The sequence below is a fragment of the Oncorhynchus mykiss genome, chromosome 10, assembly GCF_013265735.2.
Source record: "Oncorhynchus mykiss isolate Arlee chromosome 10, USDA_OmykA_1.1, whole genome shotgun sequence".
Classification (NCBI taxonomy): Eukaryota; Metazoa; Chordata; class Actinopteri; order Salmoniformes; family Salmonidae; genus Oncorhynchus; species Oncorhynchus mykiss.
Window position 1 is genome coordinate 25686838 of NC_048574.1, and position 22744 is coordinate 25709581.

The 22744-nt window shown below is 41.8% G+C and overlaps 1 pseudogene; it reads left to right on the forward strand.

Moving 5' to 3' along the window:
- Nucleotides 1–1831: 1831 nt before the first annotated feature.
- LOC110534872 overlaps nucleotides 1832–22744 on the forward strand; it is a 106023-nt pseudogene continuing 85110 nt past the window's right edge.

Genomic DNA, 22744 nt, shown 5'->3' on the forward strand with positions numbered 1-22744 from the left:
TGTTGTGTCCAGCTTCTTTTCAAAAATATTTTAAGGTGCAATATGCAGAAATCAAAGCCATTCCTGGTTGCTAAAATTCTAATAGTTTACCTAATTTCAGTTTGAGACAAAAATATAAAGTATACTGTAAAGAATCATTGTACCATCTTACCCGCTGTGAAATATATTAACACCGTTATCCCAGAAACCCTAGACCCACTCTAATTTGCATACCACCCTAACAGATCCACAGATGATGCAATCTCTATTGCACTCCACACTGCCATTTCACACCTGGACAAAAGGAACACCTATGTGAGAATGCTATTTATTGACTACAGGCTTTGGGACTAAACACCTCCCTCTGCTACTGGATCCTGGACTTCCAGGCAGTGAGGGTAGGTAACAACATCCGCCACGCTGATCCTCAACATGGAGGCCCCTCGGGTGCGTATTCAGTCCCACCCTGTACTCCTTGTTCAGTCATGACTGCACGGCCAGGCACGACTCCAATACCACCATTAAGTTTGTCAATGTCACAACAGTGGTAGGCCTGATCACCGACAATGACAAGACAGCCTATAGGGAGGTCAGAGACCTGGCCGTGTAGTGCCAGAACAACAACCTCTCCCTCAATGTGATCAAGACAAAGGAGATGATTGTGGACTACAGGAAAAGGAGGAAGGAGGACATTCTCATTGATGGGGCTGTAGTGGAGCAGGTTGAGAGTTTAAAGTTCCTTGGTGTCCACATCACCAACAAACTAACATGGTCCAAGGACACCAAGACAGTTGTGAAGAGGGCACAACAAAACCTATTCCCCCTCAGGTGACTGAAATGATTTGGCATGGGTCCTCAGATCCTCAAATGGTTCTACAGTTGCATCACTGCTTGGCCTCCGACCGCAAGGCACTACAGAGGGTAGTGCGTACTGCCCAGTACGTCACCGGGGCCAAGCTTCCTGCCATCCAGGACCTCTATACCAGGCGGTGTCAGAGGAAGGCCCTAAAAATTGTCAAAGACTCCAGCCACCCTGGTCATAGACTGTTCTCTCTGCTACCGCACAATAAGTGGTACCGGACCGCCAAGTCTAGGTCCAAGAGGCTTCTAAATAGATTTTTACCCCCAAGCCATAAGACTCCTGAACATTTAATTAAATGGCTACCCAGACTATTTGCATTGCCACCCCTCTTTTACACTTGCGCTACTCTGTTTATTATCTATGCATAGTCACTTTACATTACCTCCGAGCATTGACTCTGTACCGGTGTCCCCAGTATATAGCCTCACTATTGTTATTTACTGCTGCTCTTTAATTATTTGTTTCAATTAATATTTTTTAAGGTATTATTTCTTAACTGCATTGTTGGTTAATGGCTTCTAAGTAAGCATTTTACTGTTGTATTTGGCTCATGTGACAAAATGTGTTTTGATTTGATATATTTTCAATAAGCAAAAATATTGTATTTTCAGCTGGAATGAATCTTAAAAATGGGAAACGTAAAAATAGCACTCAGAACAGATCTATCACCAACTTCTTAGACTTGCTTTCAATGAGAATAACAGATCAATTACTTGATCAAATAATCATATATATATAATATATATATATCATATATAATAATAATCAAATATATATATTGCAGCTTGAATACAATTATTTGTATCTGAAACTGCTTTCCGAATGAGCACTATGGTTTTGTTTACACAGGCAGCCCAACTATGATATTTTGTCTAATTATTGGCAAAAGAGCTGATCTGAAAAGTTCAGATGGGACATTTATACACCTCTCTTCAAGCATGATCCATATGGTGCGTTCACGACAACTTAATTTTGGTTAACCCAAAACTGAAGTCTTGCATAATTGGTCAGCTGCTCCATTAAGTGATGGGTCCATTGCTGGACGAAGAGATGCAACACTTTTTCCGTTTGGAGTAAACGTTTTCGTTGCAAAAAGCTTTGCAACAGACTGAACGTTTTGCAATGAATCTGACTAATGAACTACATCTCCCATATCCCTCTTGCGGTTTCATTAACGTCATATTTATGCGTCTACATGCGTGTCTGCTTCAGCGTTTTTATACCTATGGCTGAATTACCAAACATTTATTTTTCAAACATTGAATTCTCCGACCAAATCTGTCCCCCAGGAAAAAGATGGGGAAGAAAAACCCAACCGACACCGCTGATCCTGTGAATAACTTCGAGCGATGGAAGAAGAAATACAATACGACAAAAACAAGAGTCAAACAGGAGAAAATACAGAAAAGGAAACCTGAATGGCAGGTGGAGAAAGAAGGTATTCAACGGCTGGTCAACAAATATAACGAGGTAAACAACGTTTTTGTTTTTATCCTACGAGGTAGGGCGAGACGAGCTAGCTAACGTTAGCTGGCGTAGATGGCTAGGGCCGCATTCTGCAGAATTGAGATAGAAATACGCTATGTAGATCAAACACCTCATGTAGAATAAGGACTCACATCGGCTCTATTCATGGCTTGTCTACCTGCAATGTTGGATAACGTCTGGCAACTGAACATGTCCTAGGACTGTAAATGAGATATGAGACTGTAAATGAGATATCTAGCTAGCTATCACATCTTCAGTCTTATCAAAGCAATCTCCTATCCCATAAGTCATTTTAGGAAGTCCTAGGTTGCGTAACGATAGCTAAATGATTGCTGTTGACAATGATTTGTATCATATCATTACTTCTGGGGCAGTGTAGATACACTTGAACACTTTTGTCTTCTAGATAAATGCCAAGGATGCTGAGAGGTTTTCAGATTTCCCCATCTCCAAGAATACCCTGTGAGGTAAACATAAATTGGTTATGAAATGGCATTGACTGCTTTTGCCATTAATGCAATGTGAACCAACATGCCATTGGCAAACATATTATACCATTGAAAGTATCTCTTGTTTGGGATTGACATTTTTGTTGTTTACCCCAGGTCTAATGGAAGCACAGTATTGTCAGCCCACAGAAATACAGAGACAGACAATTGACTTTGCGTTGCAAGGTAAAGATGTTCTGGAAAAACACTGGCCTTTCTCATTCCTGTGAGTACCCAATTGTGTTCTATATCTATGCAATATTGCAAGCTGATATTTTATTTATTTCACCTTTATTTAACCAGGTAGGCAAGTTGAGAACAAGTTGTCATTTACAATTGCGACCTGGCCAAGATAAAGCAAAGCAGTTCGACACATACAACAACACAGAGTTACACATGGAGTAAAACAAACATACAGTCAATAATGCAGTAGAAACAAGTCTATATACGATGTGAGCAAATGAAGTGAGATAAGGGAGGTAAAGGCAAAAAAAGGCCATGGTGGCAAAGTCAATACAATATAGCAAGTAAAACACTGGAATGGTAGATTTGCAGTGGAAGAATGTGCAAAGTAGAAATAAAAAGAATGGGATGCAAAATAAATAAATACAGTAGGGAAAGAGGTATTTGTTTGGGCTAAATTATGGATGGGCTATGTACAGGTGCTGTAATCTGTGAGCTGCCCTGACAGCTGGTGTTTAAAGCTAGTGAGGGAGATAAGTGTTTCCAGTTTCAGAGATTTTTGTAGTTCGTTCCAGTCATTGGCAGCAGAGAACTGGAAGGAGAGGCGGCCAAAGAAAGAATTGGTTTTGGGGGTGACCAGAGAGAGATACACGATGATATGAATGCATCCATTATTTCAGGCTATTGATGGCTTGTCATTGCCTTTCACACGTCTTGGTTTCATTTCCAGGTATTGGAATGTTTATCGACAGCAATGGATGGCCTGGGGGCCCTCATCATCTCCCCAACACGAGAGCTGGCCTATCAGACCTCGGGGTGCTCTGTAAAGTGGGCAAGAACCATGAGTTCTCTGCCGGCCTCATCATTGGCAGAAAGGTACACTATTTACTTTCAAGTACCTGTATTTGTTGATCATTTCATGTTGGTTTTGAAAGGAAACGTTTTGTGCCCTGTTATTCCTTTGGATTCTGCAACCGATCATTGATTCATTTAGGCAAGGTTAAAGGATATATATATATATATATTATTAATAATAATAATAATAATAATAAGGAATTTCCACATGGAGTTAATGGAAGTCAACAAATAGGGCACTGACCACCGTCAGTCTAGCTAGCTAGCTACAGTATCTTGCTAACCTTTTCAAGTTTCAAGTTTTATTTGTCGTATGTACGGGGTACGCATGGTATACTTTGTCCAACAAAATGCTTAATTGCAGGTTCCTTCTTGACAATGCAACAAGAAGTAATGAAAGATAATACCAACATAAAGTAAATGGCAGTATAATAGAATACACATTTTAGCATAAGAATGGTACAGGAGGGCACAATTTATAGTCCAATATTTACACATGTATGGGGGGGGGGGTGTATAAATTTAGCAGTATAATAAGAGTCTGGTAGGAGCAGTTGTGATTGTGTGTGTAGCATAAATGTATATACTGAACAAAAGTATAAATGGAACATGTAAAGTGAAATAAAAGATCCCAGAATCTTTCCATGTGCACAAAAAGCTTATTTCTCTCATCCACCTGACAGGCTTGGCATGTCAAGAAGCTGATTAAACAGCATGATCATTACACAGGTGCACCTACAGCTGGTGACAATAAACGGCTACTCTAAAATGTACAGTTCTGTCACACAACACAATGACACAGATGTCTACATTTTGGGGATTGTACAATTGGCATGCTGACTGCAGGAATGTCCACCAGAGCTGCTGTTTCAGAATTTAATGTTAATTTCTCTACCATATGCCTCCAACGTCGTTTTAGAGAATTTGGCAGTACTTCCAACTGGCCTCACAACTGCAGACCGTGTGCATCCATGCCAGCTTAGGACCTCCACCTCTGACTTCTTCACCTGCGGGATCGTCTGAGACCAGCAGGCCGGACAGCTGATGAAACTGAGCAGTATTTCTGTGTGTAATAAAGTCATTTTGTGGGGAAAAACTCATTCTGATTGACTGTCTGTATCCCCACTGAGCCACGCCCCTGCCCAGTCATGTAAAATCTGTAGATTAGGGCCTAATTTTATTTCAATTAACTCATCTCCTTATATGAACTGTAAATCAGTAAAAATGTTGCATGTTGAGTTTTTATATTTTTGTTCAGTATATGTGTGCATGTGTGCTAAGGTGAGGAGAATCAGAGCAGGGGGTCAGTCCAGTTCAAGTGTTCAGGAGTCTGATGGGTTTCAGATACCAACTGGCTCAGAGACCATCTGCCTGACAGTTAGGGAGAACTGCTGGTCTGTGGGGTCCTTTGATGCTGTGTGCCTTATTCAGGCACCATTTTGAGTAGATTACCTGGATGGGTCTGACCTATCTTTGACTTCGCCATCTATTGTTATATAAGTTTTGGCATCTTCCATACATTTTAGCTGACAATCTGCCATAGAAATAGTTAGAATAAGATGACGTTCCGGTAATATGGATAACTATTGAAAGCAATGTTCCCTCGTTTTTTTCCGGCACAGCAAATTTCAGGTCGGCTGAGTGCAAACTTCAACGTTGTGAAAATTCTGTGCAACTTCTGGCACCCGTTTATTGTGAACACTGAGGCTGTACCCGCTTTAAGTTACCGTTATAACAGTGGCCAAGTAGGGCTCTGACTATTTTGATCATAATTTATCCCTATTAGTGGTTTACCATCTCAAACCATGGAGAAAATGCATCCTGTAACATTTAACATGGAAATAGCTGTCCTATCATTCAGCCTACAGTAGCAGCCAATGTGTGGTGTTCAATGTAGGCCTACATTCCGTGAGATTTTTGGAAAAAAATATGCAGGCCTTGACATTAACTTGTTTATCCACTTTTCCTTCAGATAAGGAGGTTACTGAAGATGTGTTTGATTCAAGAAACCACTTTACAAAATAAATGTAATTATTATTACAATGCCATATTACAGAGAATCAGACAAATTATGCTACCCTCTGCCTATGGGCTACTTAGCTTATTCAAACCTCTCTCAAAATACAGCACTGTCCCTTTAAGACATAAAAATATAAACCTGACTTGCTTTTCAAAGATGTCTAGAAATGTACACGTTTTGTGCTTTTGTAGGAATCAACCACTCCCTCATAGCTGAATAGAATTTAGCTATAACTGGTCTAATAACTCACTAGCAAAGAATATGAACAAATATGCACACGTGGCTACATGCAGCTTCTCGCCTTGATCTCAAAACAAGCACATGCAACCACTGGTGCGCCTAAATAAAAATTGCAGGTTGCACAGCTAAATATTTGGGTTCATATGTGAGTAAAATGGTCACACTGTAGAGACCTGCAATGACTTTGCTCATCCCATTGGGCTTCTGAGTGGTACAGTGCCTTAGACCACTGCATCTCGGTACTCAAGTTGTCACTACAGTCCCTTGACCAGGTTAGGGGAGGGTTTGGCCGGTGTAGGCCGTCATTGTAAAATAAGAATTTGTTCTTAACTGACTTGCCTAGTTAAATAAAGATACTATTAAAAGGGGAAATCCCTGAGCGGTTTCCTTCCTCTCCGGCAACGAGTTAGGAAGGACACCTTTACCTTTGTAGTGACTAGGTGAATTAATACACCTTCCTAAGTGAAATTAATAACTTCACCATGCTCAAAGGGATATTCATTGTCTGCTTTTTAAAAATGTCTATCCATCTACCAGTAGGTGCCCTTCTTTGCGAGGCATTGGGGAAAAACTCCCTGTTCTTTGTGATTGAATCTGTTTGAAATTCATTGAGGGACCTTACAGATAATTGTGTGGGGTACAGAGAGCAGGTACTCATTCAAAAATCGTGTTAAACATTATTGCACACACGGAGTCCATGCAACTTATGTGACATGTTAAGCACATTTTTACTCCTGTATTTATTTAGGCTTGCCATAACAAAGGGGTTGAATATTTACTTATTGGCTCACGACATTTCAGCTTTACATTTTTTTATTAGTGAAACATTTTCTAAAAACATACAGTGGGGCAAAAAAGTATTTAGTCAGCCACCAATTGTGCAAGTACTCCCACTTAAAAAGATGAGAGAGGCTTGTAATTTTCATCATAGGTACACTTCAACTATGACAGACAAAATGAGAAGAAAAACATCCAGAAAATCACATTGTAGTTTTTTTTTATTGATTTATTTGCAAATTATGGTGGATTTTTTTTTTTTACTGTTGTATGAGCTATAAGTTGTTTATGGACTTTTTTTCACATTCTTACCGTTAATATTAAGCAACATTGCTTGAGTAGCACTGTTTTGATCTGTAGTCAGATCATTGGAGATTAATATACTTGTTTGCAAAATCTATGGTCTTGTGACATCGTCCTAATGGCTTTTTAACTTCCAGTTTTGGATAAGGTGGATCGTATCTTGGACATAGGTTTTGCCGACACTATCAACGCCATAGTGGAGAACCTCCCCAAGACCCGTCAGACACTGCTGTTCTCAGCCACACAGACCAAGTCAGTGAAAGACCTGGCCCGTCTCAGCCTCCAAGACCCAGAGTACGTCTGGGTGCACGAGAAGGCCAAGTTTAGGTAGGAGCTCTATTATATAACACAACAACACCACTATAGTCCTGTATCAAATACTCTTAGTCTTGGCTTTTAGAAATCTGGCAGTTGGGGTTAACGTCCCTTGGATTTCTATAAACTCAGCAAATGAAAAACAGTCTGAATTGATATACTTGTGTACGGTAATGTTTGAATTCAGTAGGGATTTCAATGAGTCTCCGGAGCTACAAGTAGATCATGTGCATGTTAATACTCAGCGATTACAGGGTGCTTACATTGATTGCCTATATCGGGACAAACTGACATCCAGTATTTGGTATGAATACGGGAAATGCAAAAGTGGTCCGGTACATGCAACAAATACGAGCGTTGTCATGGATGCTCTGTGAAGTCCCTAGCCCTTCTAAAGAATGACGTGTCACTGTGCAGTCAGGTGCTGATTGATAGTGTGGTTTCTTTCCCACTAACATAGAATTGTTTATCGGAATGTTAGCAACTTCAATCCAGTCTTACACTTTGATCATACAGCGCTTGCTTTATGCTCTTCTGTAGCTTTTTCAATGAGCCTTTGCTGATAAGCTGGTTTAGTGTTTATGCTGCTGTAATGGCTTTGTCCTCGATGTTGAAGCTCATTTATTATATTAAGGAAGGTCAGGCTACTGCAGCAGAGGAAGAGATGAAAGGATTCTGTCAGCCTTGTCAGGGCTCCTCAGGCAGTGCATGTCAGTGTTTTAAACTGCATTTTACCTGAGACCTGTTAGGAGCGAAGCTGGTATGGCTTCAAATAGCCTACTATTTGAAACATTTGTAAAATCACTCAAGTTTTTACAGTTATTTCAAATTGTTGCTTTTTTTAAAAACCCAGGTATGCTGCACAATCAAATGCTGCCCCAGCTTTAAATGTTAAGGCACACACCGCCTTAGTTCTTTATCCTCTGTAGCAACAAGACAAAGACAAACATAAACCACCTGAAAGAAGCCAATCTAAAAACGTCATGTTTGTGTGTCCATGTAGCACGCCGGCCACACTGGAGCAGAACTACGTGGTGTGTGAGCTGTCCAAGAATGTCAACATGCTCTTCTCCTTCATCAGGAGCCACCTGCAGAAGAAAGTAATAGTCCTCTTTGCCTGCTGCCAAGAGGTGAGACTCTGCTAGTTCGTGTAACCGCTCCTCCATTTGGCTTATTATAGCTTCATGGTCAAGTTGTAGTCTGAGCTGCAAACATGAAGTCTCTCTTTCTCTCGCCATCCATAGGTGCAATACCTGTTGCGGGTCTTCTGCCGGCTGCGTCCGGGCATGCCCATCCTGGCCCTGCATGGGAAGCAACAGCAGATGAAGAGGGTGGAGGTCTACAACGACTTCATCAAGAAGAAGAACGCTGTGCTCTTCGCCACAGACATTGCAGCCAGAGGCCTAGGTAATGCTAACACTTCAGCAGTCTAGTCTACAGACTGGCTCGATGTTCGTAGTCAGTAGGGACAGAGATACCGTTTTTGGGCACAGTTCAAACGCTGCCCCTAAAATGAAAAATATTTACTGTTCTGATACAAGGCAGCAGGTTCTTCACGGCTGGTGGTGAGTAATTGTTACGTCCCCCCCACTTTGCAGACTTCCCTGCTGTGAACTGGGTGTTGCAGTTTCACTGTCCAGAGGACGCCAACACACACATCCACAGAGTGGGACGAACCGCCAGGTAATAACCCCTCTCTAGCCTTACCTGGAATAAAAGTCTATGCACCATCTCCTTGAAGGGCATGTTTTCATTGTATATGAATGAAAATGTGCATATTAGGGATTAACATGGGTAACTGGGGTCCCGGGCAGACTCTTTATATTTTCCGAAAAATGTTTATGACAAGACCTGTGAAATGACAACATTTTACCCCAATGCCGGCACTAATGCAATTCCATAAAATGCACATGTGCAGCATCAGATTAGCAAATAAAAATATTCTGCCACATTATCTAATCAGGTTGTTGCATGGAAGCCTTTAGCCTAAAGTATTTACTTCACACAAAGTAAAAGCACACGCACAATTGACCCCTACAGTATAGCCGATAAAAGATGTGCCTCTTTGACCTGTCATTGACTCTTCAAACAGTCACATTTGATAGGCCTATAAATTGTGCCTTCCTGTATTGTACATCTGCTAAAATATGTATTCTGTTCTACTGCCATTGACTTTATGTTCATATTTCTTATTGTTGCATTGTCGAGAAGGAACCTGCAAGTAGGTATTTCATTGGATGATGTACAGTGCATTCCTAAAGTTTTCAGACCACTTGACATTTTCCACATGTTGCGTTACAGCTTTATTCTAAAATAGTTTTTCCCCCTCCTTACTTCGGAGCTGAGATTACAAGCCCGTAGAAGAACCTGATCACATGAAGGGCATTGGCAAATTTTTGCCTAATAAGAATTGAGGTATCTGAGATTAATCTTGGTTTCATCAGACCACAGAATCTTGTTTCTCATTGTCATAGTCCTTTAGGTTCCATTTGGCAAACTCCAAGCGGGCTTACATATGCCTTTTATTGAGGAATGGCTTTCATCTGGCCACTACCATAAAGGCTTGATTGATGGAGTGCTACAGAGATGATTTTCCTTCTGGAAGGTTCTTCCATCTCCACAGAGGAACTCTAGAGCTCTGACAGAGCTCTAATCGGGTTGTTGGTCACCTCCCAGACCAAGGCCCTTATCCCCCGATTGCTCAGTTTGGCCGGGCGGCCAATCTTGGTGGTTCCAAACTTCTTCCATTTAAGAACAATGGAGGGGACCTTCAATGCTGCAGAAATGTTTTTGTACCCTTCCCCAGATCTGTGCCTCGACACAATCCTGTCATGGAGCTCTAAGGACAATTCCTTCGAACTTGTGGCTTGGTTTTTGCCCCGACATGCACTGTCAACTGTGGGACCTTTATATAGGCAGGTGTGTGCCTTTCCAAGTAATGTCCAATCAATTGAATTTACCACATTTGGACTCCAATCAAGTTGTCGAAAAACATCTCAATAATGATCAATGGAAACAAGATGCACTTGAGTTCAATTTTGAGTCTCATAGCAAAGGGTCTGAATACATTTTTTTCTACAGTTGCTAAAATTTCTAAACACCTGTTTAATGCTTTGTCATTATTGGGTATTGATGAGGATATATAATAATTTCATCCATTTTAGAATAAGGCTGCAACGTAACAAAATGTGGAAAAGAGGAAGGGGTCCATATACTTCCCGAATGCACTGAATATGCGTATACCGTACATACGACTAAAACTTAAAACGATGCACAATTCACTACATAGGCATCTCTGTCCATTTACAATTCAGTGGCATAATGGAAAATTCTATCTTCTCCTCTACTAGAGCCTAGGCTATTTTCCTATCCAGTCCCAATCCCACTGAAACCCAAAATGACTCCTGTCTCGCATTCAAATTGCTAAGTTTATTCTGTACTTCATAGGTTGCATAATCAAAGCAGGTCTCTTGCCTTTGCATGTCAAAATACTGCTATAACATTTCCCCTGCTTCTCTGTGCTGTCTTGTTCTTGCTGCCCATACGAGAGCTTCGGTAGAGAATGTGACATCAACAAACTGTGTGAGAGTAGATATGCATATTTTTTTTAAATGTTGGTCCCGTTAAGAGGCCTTTTATTTAAACTATATCTCCCAGTCATCTATGAGCTGATCTGCTATCTATGGGGCGGCAGGGTAGCCTAGTGGTTAGAGCATTGGGCTAGTAACCGGAAGGTTGCAAGTTCAAATCCCCGAGCTGACAAGGTTTAATCTGTCGTTCTGCCCCTGAACAGGCAGTTAACCCACTGTTCCTAGGCCGTCATTGAAAATAAGAATTTGTTCTTAACTGACTTGCCTGGTTAAATAAAGGTAAAATAAAAAATACAAATCTGTATAATCATAAACTCAAATTTGCCAAATATAGGAGATAACCTATAACTAATGACAGAATATCTAACAAGCTTAGCATCTTTGGTGATTTGACTTTTGTGTTTGACCACCGTTACAAAGTTCGTATGATTCGGCAATGCTGTTTTTGGGTTGCGTCCTTAGCTCTCTGTGTTGAGAGCCTACTGCTGAATTGAGGAACATAACACTCTGAATTTATGAATGGCCTGTTTCGCAATTCACAACAACATCATTGGCGATCAAAGATAGTGCTCTTATCATTACTAAATATCAGTTTCATTTGCTCTGAAATCTTTACATAGTTGCGCTGCACCCATCTTATTTGCGGAGAACCCTGTCATCGTGACCCTATCTTGGTTTTAAATGCTTTAAATTGGCACTTCCAATTTCTGGGATATTTCCTGGGAGTCTCGTAATAAATACATTTTTCCTCTATTGAAACTTGGTAGACTTTCGGGAAAATATTAATCCAACAAATTACGTTTTTTCAACAGTAGTTTTAAAGTGAAGTTATCACAGTGAAGTGCTGAATCTTCCAGGGACACTGCCATTTGCACAAATGTACCCACAAGACACCATTACAATTATTGCATAGAGTGCAACAGTTAAGTTCCTTCTGATAGACAATCCATTATCCTATCATCACATATCACAATAGTTGACCTACTCACCAGATGGCAGTGTTGTATGGTCCACCTCTCACACCACCTTTCCCTGTGGCCTACAGTTTGCACATTATAACCTCGAGTGTTAACTCCGACTGGCTTTCAAATATGTTCCAAAGCGCCAAAATCCAGCGGTACCTACTGTACTGTAGGTGACACATGATGCTGTTCTGGTTTTGTATTGTTCTCTGTTACTACATTGGTGAGTTGGTACCATAGCAGTTTGCCCAGCTGCAGTGCTGACTCATGGGTGTGTGTAATCGCACTCCAATAGCACCCGGGAGTTGCAGCAGTATTTTTGTGAAAAAGAGTGAGTATTGGTGTAAGAGTGAGTGTGTGTCTAAGACAGACATTACCTATTCGGAGCTCTGTGCAGCTGTGTCAAAGACGCACACTTAATGACAGCAACAATGTACGCACGTCTTAAGCAGTCAGTATGTGCTTCCAGCCACTGCACTGCTACAGTGTGTATTGCAGTTAGTTCAGCAGTCTGTTGAGTGAGCTGTTTAAACCTCTGGGCTCCGAATGTCACAATTTGAAGCTTCTGAGTTGCCATACCCCTTGGTAAAATTCTTGCTTGTCGGTTCTTTTGTGTGAACTAACAGGATGGAAGGGGAATACTTTCTAGGCTTACTGCGATCAGACATTTGCATTTGTTTGGGGTCTTTGCAGCATGCTACTGCTGTTTTGTAGGTGTCAGCATGATTCAGTTCGACTGGCACCTCCCTTAAAAGACCTTCGCTTTTAAAACTAGAAAAAAGCGGTAATAGTACTGTTTGTTAATCTATGACTCAAGAAATGTCATTTTGAGATTTTTGCACAGGAGATCTTAGTCGTCCAATTTTACATCAAACTAATATGTTTGGTATAGTATTTGTCAAGTTAACAAATGTGCATGAAAAAAAATTAGCTCGTTGAATGACAAACACTTAATTGAAGAATCTTTACTGTTGACCAATCACCGACAAAGGGGCATGAACTTCGGCTACGGATTAGAGAATGGTTCACTTGTGATCCGCATTTTAGGGTATTGTCCTAACTAGTTGTCCTAACTTAAAAATTGACCAATAGAATTATTAACCGGGGTTCCTGCATATGCAGAAATGCCCACAGGTAGCCTAGTGGTTAGAGCGTTGGGCCAGTAACCGAAAGCTTTCTGGATCGAATCTCTGAACTGACAAGGTAAAAATCTGTTGTTCTGCCCCTGAACAAGGCAGTTAACCCACTGTTCCCTGGTAGGCTGTCATTGTAAATAAGAATTTGTTCTTAACTGACTTGCCTAGTTAAATAGGCGGGAGCGAATGACACTGTGTGCTAGCTTAGCCACCTACTTCTAAGGAGGACTCCTGTACACAGGAGGCTGGGATGACAGTGTGTGCTGGCTAGATAACTATCAAGCTCGCACAGTGTCGCTAACTATCAAGCGCGCACAGTGTCCTTCGCCCCCACCTGTCTGGCACGATTGTCTCTGGTACACAGCAAGCTTGAGGCAGGGGCAATGTGAGCTAGCACGTGGGAGGCGGGTACGACCGGTAGACAGTGTCCTTCGCCTTAAATGGTGGGGAACGCCTCAAATTGGGGACTTCCGTTGCACACTTGATCGACTTAAGCTTGCCTTGAGATCACCCTTGCCGAAAGCTGGGAACACCACACTAGCTGCCTGGTATTTTGAAGTAATGTGCAGTGTTGCAAAGAGAGTTGTAGCAGCTGCCAATGTAGCATCAGCTCAGCCTCTACAGCTTTGTTTCAGTCTGTCTGTTTATCTCTCTTTCTGTCATAAAAGTCTGACTCTGCATGTATTTCACAGTTCTTCTTGCTGAGCTGAAGAATGTAGCTCTCACTCCACCACCTTTGTCTTGCAACCCATCTCTCTCCCTCTGCGTCTCTGACTTGGTCACAAAACCATAACCCTCCTATAATCATGAAGGACTTCTTTATGAAATGAAACCCATGATGAAAACAAGTCCATTATGATCATAAGAGGTGTAACATTAACTGTGCAAATGTAGCAGATTGTAGAAGTTATGTATGCATTTGTGGTTGAGCAGTATCCTTTTACAGCTGAAATAAAACATCTCTCAAATATTGTGAACACATTTCCGTACATCCTTATTAGATAGCATTTCTTCTTTGGCAAGATAATCCATCCACCTGACAGGTGTGGCATATCAAGAAGCTGATTTAAACAGCATGATCATTACACAGGTGCACCTTGTGCTGAGGACAGTAAAAGGTAACTTTAAAATGTGCAGTTTTGTCACACAACACAATGCTACAGATGTCTCAAGTTTTGAGGGAGCGTGCAATTGGCATGCTGACAGCAGAAATGTCCACAATTTTCTCTACCATAAGCTATGTTGTTTTAGAGAATTTGGCAGTAAGTCTAACCGGCCTCAACCGCAGACCATGTGTAACCACGCTAGCCCAGGACCTCCACATCCGGCTTCTTCACCTGCGGGATCGTCTGAGGGGGAGGGTGGGGTGCTGAGGATTATTTCAGTCTGTAATAAAGTCCTTTTGTTGGGAAAAAATGCGTTCTGTTTGGCTGGGCCTGGCTCCCCAGTGGGTGGACCTGGCTGGCAAGTGGGTGGACCTATGGCTGCCCAGTGTCGTGGTAATTTCTTGTATTACTAAACATTGAGAGAGCAAACCAGACACCAGTCAAAGTTATACATAAACTTCATCTTTTAATTATATGTGAGCTTCACCATAGCCCTGTGACTCTCAGATCAATTCAGTGTCTATAAATGAATTCTCTGAGAGTGCTTACAAAACAGTTGTTAGTATCATTTATAGCCAAGACACACCCATCTCAACTCACATGACGAGAAACAGATCTCAAGAACAGTTCACAAAGAACCTTTTACTTGAAAGAGGAGTATCCCGTAGCCAGATAGCATTAGCTATAAATAATCGTTCAGTTTGGTCTCCTAAACGAAGTTCTTATCTCGTTCTTGGTACAACATAGTACCAAACCATTACCTCATCCAATGGCATATATAAATTGTCAATTCTAGATACTTCCATCTCAAATACACCCCCTCCTGGACAAGATCTGAAAAGACAGTGAGCCTCTTAGGTCATATACTAAATCAAGATAAGGGCAACCTCAGAGGGGCCATACAATAGTTAGACACATTCCCATAAGAAGACAATCCTCCATTCTGTCCTCCTCCCCTTCTGATATTCTTCATAGCATCACATGGTTTAACAGATACATTGACATATGAAGACAAGCCTGACCTCTCCCCTCTCTGGGCCCCTCGTGACTAAGCCCTAGCAGAGAAGGGATAACTGCAAACTGCCAACAGTATTATATAAAAGAAGACATCCTAATGACAAATATCTCACATAAGCATTATTATGTAAATAAAACATCTTATTTATCAATGTTACCTAACTAATTCTGATTCTGCTACCACACCAGTCATGTGAAATCCATCTCCAATCCTACTGAATTTATATCAATTGACTGATTTCCTTATATGAGCTGTAACTCTGTAAAATCTTTGAAATTGTTCCATGTTGTGTTATATTTTTGTTCATCATATGTTATTACACCCACTCCTGTGAGCTATTGACCAATTAACTTATTTATACATTTAGGACAAACAATTTAAAACAAAAATCTACTGTTTTTCACCTTACAGATATAAGGAGGGAGGAGAGGCTCTGCTCGTCCTGCTGCCCTCAGAGGAGGAGCGCATGCTATCCCAACTCCAGGAGAAAAAAGTCCCCATCAACAGAATCCAGTGAGTTTACTTACAACCTCCTCACATATGCTTGTGCTTGCACGCGTGCACACACACACACTTGTATTTCACTGGGACTGGGCAGGCTGTTGGTTGTGGAGATCTACTGTAGGTGAGAAATTAAAACAAAACAAGTGGTGGACTGTAGTTTTAGTTTTTACTGTTTTTAAGCTTTATTCTGTGTCTCCACTAGGGCAGTGACGGTACAAGTGTCGTAATATATTTTCCATGGCAACTCTTTGGTCTTTTTTAAAAAGCTGTTGTTTGTGAAATATGGTGTGCTATAGCTTAGAAAATAAATGCATGCGACTGGATGACAATGATATTTGTTTCCAACATTTGGGTAATTTTCCTAAATAAGTTAAACCCGCTTGGTGTTTTGTTTCCTTGCCACGATACTAACGAGTGACTCGATACTGGTATTGTCCCGGCTCTAGTCTCCGTCTTCCCAGCTGCCCTTTCACCCCCTCCCTCTAAGCAAAAAACTGAGGCCTTATGAGAATGTTTACATGATACCATATGATTCCAAAGACTATTTTCCCTCACGGAGATGCATTGGACAGATGGGGTAGACTTCACAAAGCAGTTACGGTCAACAAGTGAGCCAGCTGACTTTCCTAAATATTCTGATTCTGAAACATCGTCATTTTGTCTAGTAGTTCAAACATGCACTGTAAATGGACATGCCAGGAATGATGTAATATTCTGGATGACCCATATTCAACCTGTACCCTTGTCCCCGTTGTGTGCCTGATACCACCAGTTTCATGTTGTCACAGTACGTTTTAATATTGACTTAAGGTTCTATTTGTGAGATGGGGAGATGTAGGTTTAGCTGAGAGGCTTTGAGCAGTGCAGTAAGTCGGCCAACCATATGAGGGAGAGCGTGAGACTGGCTCTGCTGTCACAGAGGAGACCAGAACTGAGCCCCTCTGGCTAAATCCTGATAGGCACAGTGTGATGCCCTCACAGTACAGTGTTTTCCGTACATGGAGTAGCCCCCAGCGAGGGGGGTGGGGCGTTCCATCCTAAATACACAGCTAAATTATTGAATACTTTAATGACTTTACCTCCCATATTGGTAAAAGTAGTTGTTGTATTGAGTAGAAAGACCATTACTTAATTTAGTGTGGTGGTGGTTTTGGATATCTTCTAGGCCTATATAATCAGAACTATCTTATGTAAGAGCCTTTATTTAAAATTAAACTTGTTAACTCTTGAGATTATGGTTTTACTGCAAGATATGAATTTCCACAATGTTTGTTTTTCAAGTGCTGTATTTTATTGGCTCTGCTATGACACTTAGTTCACTGAAATGACATTATTTCCTTACCCTATCTTTTAAAAAGTTTGGCCTGTCAGCCAATCACTGTGGGTGGGACTTTGAGGGAAGGCGGTATATTAGACTAGTTTTTCTGACTAGATTACTAATCTACTCTTTCAATTTCATTTATTGTGGCAAACTATATCTAGTCTACTCAATTTAGTTTGTTACAAAAACTTAAGAAACATTTTTGTGTTCTGTCAAGTTAACTTGGATTCTCTGTTGGGAAACAATATAGAATTGCAGGAAAATGTTTTTTAAATGCAAACATTTTCAGAGCGAGGATTCCCAGTCCAGATTGTGCACCCCCACATTTTATACGAAGTCAGGTGCCAATGAATAGACCTAGAAGTATTATTGAAGAATGAAGCAGGTGTTAAACATGGGCTTTGCTACATAGAATGCAACAGGACTACTACATTGTCAATACTTTAATCAAATCAGTAGGCATATATCAATTTCTTTAAGAATACCATATAAGTATCATGACATTAGCTTTTATAACCTTCAATCTGTTATCATATTTTGGACCAGAATGAGGCTCTCTCTATCCACTACCTATTGTGCCTGCAGTGAGGATTCAACATATTCGAGAATGTTTTCATAATTTGTCTGCATATAATTGCCAAAAAGCAAACAAGATCTTTGGTTTACATGTTCGGATGTGATACCATTGACATAACTACGTTGTATGATTTATGAATAGCAAAGGGATATATATGCAACCTTTCGGTTACTATATATAGGACATTGACTTTATTCAGTCACATGGAGACCTTTTATAAACTAGTCAACACAAGCTCTTCGGTCATCAAAGCACAGTAAATAGCCTCCGTGGCTGTGTAGGCCTATGAAACATGCCAAATTAAATAATAAATTAATGTGCCACAAAACAGTAAGTGGATTTCAACTAATCGTTACCACTCGCCTTACACGGGACGTGTAAATTCATTCACTGGAGACCACAGCGTACAGCAATAACACAGGTACTGAGAGGAGGGACAGTCGGCAGACTGACAAACCAGCAGTTTTCCTGACATCGCTCACTTTGTGATTGACATGCACCTGTCCTCTAAATAAATCACTAGGAGATGCATATCAGACTTTTTATAACTAACTCACTCATTGATCTATCTGTGTGCATATCGTTCATTCTAGCGGGAGAAGGCCAAATGGACTTTATTTGACTAGAGAATTACACATTTTAAATGAAAAGAAGCCTAGTTCATTTAAAAAAGTAGCTGGCTTACAATGAGTTATCGGCTATTTAGCTGACGGACGGTGCTTATGGGAAACAGTGAGCACATACACACATACACACACACACACACACACACAGCACACACAAACTCGCTCCACTCTCTCTTCCACATCCACAAATATGTATACTAGGCAGGGTAGCCTAGTGGTTAGAGTGTTGGACTAGTAACCGAAAGGTTGCAAGTTCGAATGCCCGAGCTGACAAGGTACAAATCTGTCGTTCTGCCTCTGAACAGGCAGTTAACCCACTGTTCCTAGGCTGTCATTGAAAATAAGAATTTGTTCTTAACTGACTTGCCTAGTTAAATAAAGGTAAAATAAATTTAAAAAATACACGAACACTCATCACTCTCTTTCACACAAACAGAAATACTTAGATTTACATTTTGGCAGTATTTATCATGCTGGAGGTGCAATCTAACATCATATGATATTACTCACACACGTAGTGAGTGTAAAAAAACAAGACAGAGAAATACCATATTTCAGGGATTTTCACAATATAATACAAAGAATATTCCTTGGGAGTTAGGATTGTTGACCTAAAGAAACGTCCTCACTGTCAACTGTGTTTATTTTCAGCAAACTGAACATGTGTAAATATTTGCATGAACATAACATTCAACAACTGAGACACAAACTGAACAAGTTCCACAGACATGTGACTAACAGAAATGGAATAATGTGTACCTGAACAAAGAGGGGGTCAAAAATGAAAAGTAACAGTCAGTATCTGGTGTGGCCACAAGCTGCATTAAGTACTGCAGTGCATCTCCTCATGGACTGTACCAGATTTGCCTGTTCTTGAGGTGAGATGTTACCCCACTCTTCCACCAAGGCACCTGCAAGTTCCCGGACATTTCTGGGGGAAATGGCCCTAGCCCTCACCCTCCGATCCAACAGGTCCCAGACGTGCTCAATGGGATTGAGATCCGGGCTCTTCGCTGGCCATGGCAGAACACTGGCATTCCTGTCTTGCAGGAAATCACGCACAGAACGAGCAGTATGGCTGGTGGCATTGTCATGCTGGAGGGTCATGTCAGGATGAGCCTGCAGGAAGGGTACCACATGAGGGAGGAGGATGTCTTCCCTGTAACGCACAGCGTTGAGATTGCCTGCAATGACAACAAGCTCAGTCCGATGATGATGCTTTGACACACCGCCCCAGACCATGACGGACCCTCCACCTCCAAATCGATCCCGCTCCAGAGTACAGGCCTTGGTGTAACGCTCATTCCTTCAACTATAACCGTGAATCCGACCATCACCCCTGGTGAGACAAAACCTCGACTTGTGTTTTTCAATGACCGAGTAGTTCAACTGATAATGGTTAAACTTTTTGGAAAATAAATTAACAGGCCTCTCAACCCCAGACACATCTGCTTGCAGCAAAACTGCACCTGCCCCCACATGACTAGTATCCACCTGCAAGGTAAATGACAAATCCACGCGAGGAGCAGCCAGCACCGGAGTTGAGGTAAGCAAGCTCTTTGCATCTTCAAAAGCCTGTTGACAACGAGAAGACCATACGTAAACAGCCTTAGCTTTCAGAAAATCTGTCAAGGGAGCGACCACAGTAGAGTAGTTCCTACAAAAACTACAGTACTAACCAATCATTCCCAAGAAACGCATCAGTTCCTTTTTAGTAGTTGGTGGTGGAAAAGCATCAATAGCTACCACTTTAGCCCGAACAGGATGCACTTCACAACCACCTTTCCATTTAGCCAGATTGATCGTGAGGCGACCCGCAGCTCGTCGGTCGAACAAGGCTTGAATACGGGACAGATGTTCCTCCCAAGTATCTGCATATATCACTACATCGTCCAGATAAGCACCGCACCCGGCCAGACCAGAGACAACCCTTTTCATAAGTCGCTGAAAAGTGTCAGGTGCATTACGCAGGCCGAAACTCACAACCGAATACAAGTACAGACCAGAGGGTGTAATAAAGGCAGAGATTTCACGTGCCCTACTCATCAGTGGCACCTGCCAATAGCCCTTTAACAGGTCAAATTTGCTTACAAACTTAGCTGCGCCGACTTGATCACAGTAGTCCTCCATCCGAGGAAGAGGAAATTAATCTGGCTTAGTGACACTGTTTACCTTACGGTGGTCCGTACAAAATTTGTCCAATCTGGTTTACTGACCAAGATACAGGGAGAAGCCCAACTGGAGAAAGAAGGATCTGCTATGTACCCGACCTCAGCATCCAGACAACGCAGTTTCTCTGAAGAAACTCTAGAACCGCTGACGAATGGGGTCAGCATCTCCAATGTCAATATCATGTTCTATTAGGTTTGTACGTGTAGGTGTATCAGAAAACTTACCTGGGAATCTCTGAATCAGATCAACCATCTCTTTCCGCCCACCAACAGGTAGATGAGCGAGAAGGCTGTCTAAAATATTCAGTGTCTCTGAATTTTTCAATCTACCCTGCAGTATGCAATCGTCGGGACCAGGAACATCTTCCTCCTCATGCACGGACCTAGCATGACAAGAACTCAGGGAAATAACGGTATCGGCCAAAATAACAGAGGAACGTGCATAATAGGGTTTTAACATTTACATGGCACAGTTGATGTACTTTTCTCCATTCTGGAGTGGCAACTAGATAGTTTTGCTCAGTGTACTGGCGCACCACCGTATATGGACCTTGAAACTTGGCTTGAAAAGGAGAACCAACAATTGGCAGCAGAGCAAGAACCTGGTCACCTGGACTAAAGTGAAGAGTCTCAGTTCGGCGATCAAATATGCCCTTCATCCTCTCCTGTGAAGATGATAGCTTCTCTTTAGCCATTTCACCAGTGGCATACAGGCGTTGCTGGAAATCACACACATAAGATAACACGGACTGAGGGGACTCAGGAGACTTCCAGTCATCCTGGAGAACAGATAGAAGTTCACGCACCCTATGTCCAAACACAAGGTCATTTGGACTGAAACCTGTGCTCTCCTGTGAGACCTCCCCCAGAAAACAACTACCATGAGACACCCACTTTCTCATCAAGACATCCTCTTGGAGAAAATAGCCATGGACGACATCTCCCAACTGTTCCACAGGCACAATTTGGTCACGCAACTCTTCTAATGTGGGGTCAGTCCGTTGCGCATTGATTCGATCGGAGCGGGATACAGATAACGGGATAACAGGGAAAGCATTGACAGACTTCTTTGTGGTATTCTCGTTAGCTGCTGCAGTGACACATGCAGAGAACACCTCTGGGGAAACTCTGCGCACTCTCATCAGGAATCCCTACAAATGACGGCATAGTGTAAACCACTAGAGATGGAAACACAACAGGCCATACACTCTCACCAGCCAAGTTATTCCCAAGGATAACGTCGATACCCTCAATAGGCAACAAAGGACGCACCCCCACAACAACCTCACCTTTCACCAGTCCATAACCCAACATGAGTTTATGCAATGGAACTGACAGTGTTCAAACCTATTCTCCTAATTAGAACACTATTCCCCGAATCAGTCTCAGCAGAGGAGGGTAACACAGATTCCAACACAAATGATTCATACGCATCTGTGTCTTAGGAACTTCACTGGCACAAGGTCCTTACTTCCTAACATAGACACAAAACCCTCCGTAATGAAAGGTATATAGTCTGGGTCAATATGGACTTTCACATGGCCCTGGGCATGAGACAATGTGTCAGGAGTCAACTGATGTGGAACAGGCGCAGCTAACGCCGTAGGCTTAGATTTAACGTAAGCACACGGACTGAATTTACCCCTAGCCCTGAGAACTGGACATTCGTTTTTCCAATGACCTGAACCTTGACAGTAGTGACACTCTTGACCAAAGTCAGCTTTACCACGGGAGGCTCAACCCTAGTTGAATGAAACTCTGCCCGTGAACCAAAGTATCTCGGTGAGCGAGGCCCAAATCTCTCCGAACGCCCCCAATCACTCCGAATATGGGGCTCTGCAAAGACACTTTTGTGAGTCAAAACATACCCGTCCGCCAAAACCGCAGCTTCAGCGACAGTCTACTTTTTGTTCATTAATGTACGTGGCTATACGATCATGGAATGTGTCCTTAAATTGCTCTAACATAATCAGATCACACAGCCCTTGGAAAGTCATAACTGCAGAGGCGGAACACCAGCGATAAACTGAATATAATTCTCGTGCAAACTCAACATGAGTCTGTTTATCATCCCTTTTTAAAGTTCTAAATCGTTGGCGGTAAGCCTCAGGGACCAGTTCGTAAATCTGTAACACAGCCGTTTTAACCTTATCATAACTAACACTGTCGGCTACACTAAGAGCTGAATATGCTTCCTGCGCTTTACCAGTCAGCACACACTGT